This window comes from Epargyreus clarus, unplaced genomic scaffold (assembly GCF_041222505.1).
Source record: "Epargyreus clarus isolate Ecla_fem2 unplaced genomic scaffold, WU_Ecla_fem_2.2 ptg000036l, whole genome shotgun sequence".
Taxonomy (NCBI): domain Eukaryota; kingdom Metazoa; phylum Arthropoda; class Insecta; order Lepidoptera; family Hesperiidae; genus Epargyreus; species Epargyreus clarus.
The window spans coordinates 2241554-2250055 of record NW_027332241.1 but is presented as its reverse complement, the minus strand read 5'-3'; positions in this window follow the sequence as shown (position 1 = coordinate 2250055).

Genomic DNA, 8502 nt, shown 5'->3' with positions numbered 1-8502 from the left:
AAATAAGTCATACCTTTTACTATGTACTCATATAGTTCGAAGAAAAACAAATTAGATTACTGGGAAAATCAATATCAGGAACAGAACACATCACATCTATATTAATAACTTTATAATCCCACTGCTGGGCATACTAAGTGTGGTAATTTTGAAGGTGGTAGAACCGTTTGTGGTTCGACTCCGGCGGCACCACCGCCACACCTATTTCCGTTATAACAGCAGTGTTAAGCGCTGCTGTGTTCTGGTTTGAAGTGTGGTAAGGGAGACAGACTTTTCCGAGGCGTTCCAGATTAGTCCTCAGAGTTAGCGGCGCGTCTGTGACCTAGTAGGAATCTAATCTTATCGAAGGTGGATTACAGAGGTCCATGGGCGGCAGTAGCTTACCATCAGGTGGACTGCATGCTCGTCTGCTACTCCTACATTATAGAAAGAAATGCAGTCCATCTGATGGTAAGTCACTGCCGTATGGAAGATGGTAAGGATCTGTAACCAACTTCATATCGGACGGATCCTACCTGTATGTACCAAGATGGTGGCCTTATCTTATATATAAAATTCTCGTGTCACAATGTTAGTTACCGTACTCCTCCGAAACGGCTTTACCGATTTTCACCAAATTTTATATGCATTTTCAGTAGGTCTGAGAATCGGCTACTATCTATTTTTCATACCCCTAAGTGATAAGGGTTGTTCACCCTAAACATTTTTTTATTTATATGGCAACACGTTTTCCGGGTCAGCTAGTATTATGTACTTTTAAATCTTTGGTCAGTGGAGATTTTTGCCCACTTCTGGGCTCGTATATTTTGCCCACGGGTGGGCCCATAAACTTTGCCCACTACTGTGTTTCGTAATTTTTTGTCCACTATTGAGCCCGTAAAATTTGCCCACTGTAGAGCCCCGTAAATTTAGCCCACTACTGTGCCTCTTACTATTTGCCCATTGCTGGGCTTGCCCATATATCTACTAAATACTTTAACTTCTATAATATTGGTTTCTTAAGACTTTTAATAACACGTATAATATAAAAATATTTTACAATAACAACTTGTAATCTTTAAAAAGATTAATTTTACAAAAGATTTAATCAAGACGACGTCAAAAATCCCCTAACATCCCCTAATTGGTTGCGTCACCCCACAATAACAAGGACTTAGTTCCGCTACTCGCCGCGTGGCGCGCGCGTGTCGTCTCCGGTGTCGGTTGATTCTATTGTTCATATATCCTGCCGTCACGTCTCAAAATCTTGAGAACTTGGCTTAGATGAGTAAAATAGATAGATCACTCCTGACAAGAAAGTGAAACCAGTTTTGAGAATTGAAATTGTTGCGTAAATAAAGTTTTGCCACGTCTTTGTGCTAAAACGTCCCTAAAATGTTTTGTAATATTTCATCATCAACAACCCATTACTGTCCCACTGTTGGGCACGGGTCTCCTCTCATAATGAGAAGGATGAGGCCATAGTCCACTGCGCTGGCCAAGTGCGTATTGGTAGACTTCACATACCTTTCAGATTTTTTTTTTTTTTATAAATCTCTCAGGTATGCAGGTTTCCTCACAATGTTTTCCTTCACCGTTTAGCAAGTGATAATTATTTTCTAATACGCACATAACTTTGAAAAATCAGAGGTGCGTGCCTGGGATTTGAACCTCGGACCCCTCGATCGACAGGCCGAGTTTCTTAACCACTAGGCTATCACTGCTTGAAATATTTATTTATTACATAAATTACGTAGAATACTACGTAACTAATAAGTAACTTCTACGTACATTTGCTTTAAAAAGGATTTTATTTGTCAAGTTTATTTGTCATTTATTTTTTTAATTCAAAATAGGTTCTTTACAGACCACTTTTTGAATGTCAATACAACTACCACTTCACAAAATAATTCACAAATCATCCTTTTGTGGCTTCATCCAGTTTCAAGACTGTGATAATATCTTTCTATTTTACTTGTCAAAGGAACTTGGTAACACGATACGTTTCAAAGAAATCACCCTTTAGCGCGGTAGTGTGTTAAGATTACCCACTTCCTTGTAAATTCGTTGTATTTACCACGCTTTTATTAGCTTGACCTGTATGTATGTATGTATGTATGTATGTATGTATGTATGTATGTATGTATGTATGTATGTATGTACGTAACGGAATCTTTGAACTCGATTTTTACCCACTTTGAACGGTCCGATTAATTTAAAATTTTGTACTTATGAAGAACCGATGACAATACACGATTTTAATAATTTTATCTCATTCACCTCATCAGGATCGTCAGGAATCAGGATTAACGATTTTCCTTGTGCGATTTTAGCGTGGTTTGTAGTTTTTAAACTATATTTTTTATTTGTATTGTAAATAAGTGTATTCGTTTATTAGTAAATAAAAATAGTGTATTGTAAATTGGTACTTGACGACCCGCGTGCCGGAGCGGTCACCATACCGGTCTGACGCAGAGGGTCCCGGATTCGATCCCCGGCCAGACAGATATCTAAATGATGAATTTAGGTTTCTGTTTCTGGGTCTGGATGTTTGTGTATTTGTCTCTGTGTGTGTCTATGGCACCCTCGACACAGGGAATCCCAGTGTGGGGCTGTGAGTGTAGAAAGCGTTTTTTTTAAGTTACGTCTTGTATAGAATAAATTATTTTTTATAATATAGGAGCAGTCCACCAGTCAAGAGGCTACTGCCGCCCATAAACATCTGTAATCAACCCCAGATAAGATTAGTTTCCTAAGGAAGGTCGGCCACAGATGCGCCGCTACCCCTGAGGACTAAGCTGAAACGCTTCGGAAGTATCTCTCTTACCACACCCTTCAAACCAGAACACAGCAGCGCTTAACACCTCTGTTATAACAGAAATAGGTGTGGCGGTGGTGCTGCCGGAGTCGAACCACAAAGGGTTTTACCACCTTCAAAGTTTTAATGTATAAAATAACTAGCTATTACCCGCGTCTTTGCTTGCAATACAGGTATTTATCTACCCCTTGGAACCGTACTTTTTCAAAATAAAAGGTACCCTATATCCTTTTCTGACCCCCTTACAAACAACAAAACAAACTATACATAATTTCCTGTCAACCAATATTACGTAATTAAGTTGTTAAAGTGTAGCAACAAACACACTCACATAGACATTTATAATTATATTTTTACCCGATGGCGGAGGGTAATGTTATTCGAACGTATGTACGAGTATGTATGTCTCTTTGTCACGCTGCAGCACAAACGGCTTGACGGATTAACATATGAGGTGTCGTTCGATTCGTCTAAATTGTAGGAGTAATCAAAGCTATATTAATAAAACTACGGGTTTTTGTATTTTAGGGTTCCATCCCCAAAAGGTAAAACGGAACCCTATTACTAAACCTCCGCTGTCTGTCCGTCTGTCACAGGGCTCTATCACCTGAACCGTAATAGATAGACACTTGAATTTGTTACGGAGTATGTGTAACGGTGGCGCTATAACAACAAATACTAAACATAAAAAAGGTTGAAAATAAATAGGGGTCACAATACAAGAAACCGATTTTTTTGGCGCTTTTCGATACCATAAAAGTAAAAGTAAAAGTTCAAATTTTTACAATGCATTTACTTATATGACTATTATGATAACAAATAGAAAAAAACATATAAAAACAAAATTGTGTGGTAGGAAACCCTCTGTGAGCCAATTTGACTCGCAAATGGCCAATGATTCAATACAGGTCATCATCAAATCATTAAACATATTAATGATAATAATAACACTATCACTAATCATATCTATGAGGATGTCATTAATTAATATTAAATTAATAAAAATATAAAAAGTATAAATTTAAATATAAAAAAATATTAATTAATATGAAATTTAATTTAAAGTTTTCTTACTTACTACATTACGTTTTAATTAGTAATAAATAAAGATCCGACTTTATTTATTCAAGCGATAAATTCCCAATCGCCTATCGTTCTCCGTTTAGGGTCAAACCTAACCCTTGCTTTGTTGTAAAACTCAATTATTCCTGTCAAAATAAATTTATCGCACAAGTAAGTTAATAAATTGACATGATTGATGCCACGTGCATGTAATTCTGAATTTGTGCTTTGTACAATAACTCACTGAATTATTTACTTTTATAACATAATAATAGTAAAAATAGAACGCTAAGTAAACTAAAATTAAACTAGAAGTAAATTTATTTTATTTTATTTATTTATTTATTAAAGGTTCACCAACGTAGTATACACTTATATAAATTACATTACAAAAGTTAGAAAAATAAGTCGTGTACCCACAATTGTAGGTGAACACGGCATTTACAGAATAGACGCTCTAGTAGATTTAAATATAATGATAATAAGACTACAATTTACATTAAATACAAGATAAGAATATATATTACACAATTTTATACAATTAATAAGAACTTAGAAAAATTAAATATATTGAAATTAAAATTAAATCTAAAATTAATACATCGAAATTAAAATAATGTCAGTAGTAAAAAATAGACTATGAATAGATTTTTCTAATACAATAATTTTACTTATAGACTATTGAATTAAAATGTGATAAATTATCTTTGGATTAATTTGTATATAAAATAAAAAAAAATTATGTAATATGGCTATATATAAATAAAATTAAATTATAAATAATAATAAAATTATACTTATAAATTAAATGTAGTAAATTATTTGTGACTTATTAACAAACTTACATCGTCAATCCTTTGTCCCTCTGATGGGCACGGGTCTCCTCTTAGAATGTATGATTAGGCCATAGTCCACCGCGCTGGCCAAGTGCGTATTGGTAGACTTCACATACCTTTGAGAACTTTTTTTACAAGATTTCTCCTTTTCCTTCATATTTAAAGCAAGTGACAATTAATTTCTAATACGCACATAACATTTAAAAATCAGATGTGCATGGGATTTAAACCTAGGACTCCTCGATCTGAAGCCAAATTTTCGTACTGCTTAAATATGAGGCGACTTTTACGCTCGGTATTAATAACCAACCTATTTATTTTTGTGGACTAAAGATCAGACAATTTCTGGTATAAAACTGTATATTGTCGATCAAAATTTTGATAATTAAGAATCAAAATCGATTTACACAATTAGAAATTAATTATCACTTGCTTAAACGTTAAAGGAAAACATCATGAGGAAACCTGCATATCTGAGAAAAATTAAAAAATAAAGTTTTTAAATGTATGTGAAGTCTACCAATTCGCACTTGGCCAGCGCGGTGGACTATGGCCTAATGCTTCTCATTCTGAGAGACCCGTGCCCAGCAGTGGGACAGTAATGTGATGATGACGAAAAATCATTGGCAGACAATTTGGCAGACAAAACATTGGCAACACCACTTAATTGTGCAACCATAACAGACCACTACAAGTGAGTAGGTACTTAAGTATAGTAACATCAGATATAAAAACCCTTTTGCCCTTTTATTAAACAAATTGTCCGATAACAAGCCCCTTCAAGGGTTTGGGCGTGATGTTTCATAATAAACACTTTCTATACTCACAGCCCTACAGGGAATCAGAAGGCCGGGGATCGAACCAAGAATCCTTTGCCCAGTACCGCTCTGCCATGTGAGTTGTCGAATACTAAACTTACAAGCTTATAAAAAAATCTAGTAATAGGTATATTTTGAACATAGTAAACCCCTTCGTGGTTCGACTCCGGCGGCACCACTGTCACACCTTCTGTTATAACAGCAGTGTTAAGCGCTGCTGTGTTCTGGTTTGAAGTGCGTGGTAAGGAGATACTTTTCCGAGGCATTCCAGATTAGTTGCACCGTTCGAATATTCAGTGCTTTGTGTTTTTTAAGACTTACATACTTCATCAACCCATTATTGTCCCACTGCTGGGCACGGGTCTCCTCTCAGAATGCAGGATTAGGCCATAGTCCGCCGCGCTGGACAAGTGCGTATTGGTAGACTTCACGCACCTTTGAGATTGTTTTTTTTTTATAATCCACTGCGATGGCAAATTGCGAATCACTATACAAACCTTTGAGAAGTTCTCTTAGTATACAAGTTTCCTCACGATGTTTTATTCACCAATAAACAAGATAATTAATTTCAAATTAGAGTCTGGGATTTGAACGCGGACCATCCGAGTTTTTTTAACTGCAATCACTACATGTACCTACGGTGAAGGGTAATTCCCTGATGCCACCCTTTATGTTGATACAACAAAATGTGTTACGTGTTTTATCACGATCTGTTAGCCCTTCAGATGAGTCTCTTAATTACTGTGGCTCGTGGGAAAAGGTTTAAGATTTAGCTTAGACTAAGTTTTACCTACGGTTCCACTCGTAATATATGTTTTGATCTATCCCTCGGTTTCGGTAGGTACCCTATGCCCTTTTCTGTACGTTTTACATTTTTTACAAAAATGACTGCTTTTGTATTTGTTTGCGTATTTGCCCATACATTTCCAATCAGCGCCCCTAGCGGACTGTATCAGAACTGATTGGAAACGTATTTAACGTAAACAAATACAAAACCAATCATTTTTGTGAAAACGTAAAAACTCAAACAAATGGTAGGTACTAAACACACAACATGTTCTTTTAGGTATATTTTTCTTTTTAGGTATACCTATTAATATAGGAGTAGCAAACGAGCATGCAGTCCACCTGATGGTAAGTAGCTACTGCCGCCCGTGGAACTGTAATCAATCCCAGATAGAATTAGATATAGCTGAGGTCGGCCACAGATGCGCAGCTACGCCTAATAGCGCAGCGTTTAACACTGCTGTTATGAAGCAGAAATAGGTGTGGCGTAACTATGGCAGAAATAGGATGGCAGAGGCAGGACTGGCAAAATGCCATGGGGCCCTGGCCTGACGGGGCCCCCGGGTAGACGGGGCCCCCGGCCCGAAACGCTGCGGAATTCTGTGTCTGCACACAGATGTGTGCAGACAGAATGAAGCAATAATAGCCTAGTGGTTCAGAAACTCGTCCTCTCGATCGAGGGTAGCGAGGTTCGAATCCCGGGCACGCACCTCTGATTTTTTAAAGTTATGTACGTATTAGAAATTAATTATCACTTGCTAAAACGGTGAAGGAAAAAATCGTGAGGGAACCTGCATACCTGACAGATTTATAAAAAAAAATCTCAAAGGTATGTGAAGTTTACCAATGTGCACTTGGCCAGGCTATCACTGATTCGTGTGTCCATAGTATCCACGATATAGGGAATCCTGGTGTCCAATTTTATTATTCAGATTTCTGTCTGACCGGGGATCGAACGCCGATCCCTTTGCGAGTCAGACCGGTATGGTGACCGCTCCACGGGTCGCCACTTCAATTTTATAAAATTAAGTATATTACGCTTTCCAAAAAGCTCAATCGGCTAAGTGAAAATTATGGTTAATCAAAAAATTTGAAGGTGGTAGAACCCTTTGTGGTTCGACTCCGGCGGCACCACCGCCACACCTATTTCTTCCTAATAACAGCAGTGTTAGGCGCTGCTGTGTTCCGGTATGAAGGGTGTGGTAAGGGGGACAGACTTTTCCGAGGCGTTCCAGCTTAGTCCTCAGGGGTAGCGGCGCATCTGTGACCGATCTCAGGTAGGAATATCTAATCCTAACTGGGGTTGATTACAGATATCCATCGGCGGTAGTAGCCACTTACCATCAGGTGGACTGCATGGTCGTCTGCTACTCCTATATTATAAAAAAGATAAAGGTATACATATGAAAATAGCAGTCAAAAGAGTAGTACATACCTACATACCAGTTATAAAAAAGCGTGTAAAAAGCAAGCAGAGCCACATGCAAAGCCTGTACAACAGATTCGCTAACAAACGGCAGAAAGTGACCCCAAATCTCTCGAGTTGATCCCTAATTGGGGGTCCCTGATTGGTGGAAATTGTCATGACGCGCGCAGGAAGGCCTCTGATTGGCTGGGGTGAGAGGCCACGCCCACTGGATAAGGGTGAGAGGTCGGGGGTGCAGATTAGCAACTAAGAAAACTTGATGCTTGGATATTTAGTATTTATGACTCAGATTTTTTTAAACAAAAAGATGTGATAGCTTATTGGTTAAGAAGCTCGCCTTTGGATCGAGGGGTCCGAGGTTCAAATCCCAGGCACGGCTGATTGTTTAAAGTTATGTGCGTATTATACCTAAACTAATTATCACTTGCTTAAACGGTGTAGGAAAACATCATGACGAAATCTGCGTACCTGAGAAATCTTAAAAAAGTTTTTAAAGGTATGTGAAATCTACCAATTCGCACTTGGTCAGCGCGGTGGACTATGGCCTAATCCTTCTCATTCTGAGAGGAGACCCGCGCCCAGCAGTGGGACAGTAATGATTTGATGATATATTTTTAATAGAAGGTAAAATTTATAGGTATAGGTATTTTTTATACAAGTGAATTTGTGAAGGTGGTAGAACCCTTTGAGGTTGGATTCCGGCGACACCACCGTCCAGCTATTTCTACCTAATAACAGCAGTGTTAGGCGCTGCTGTGTTCCGGTTTGAAGGGTGTG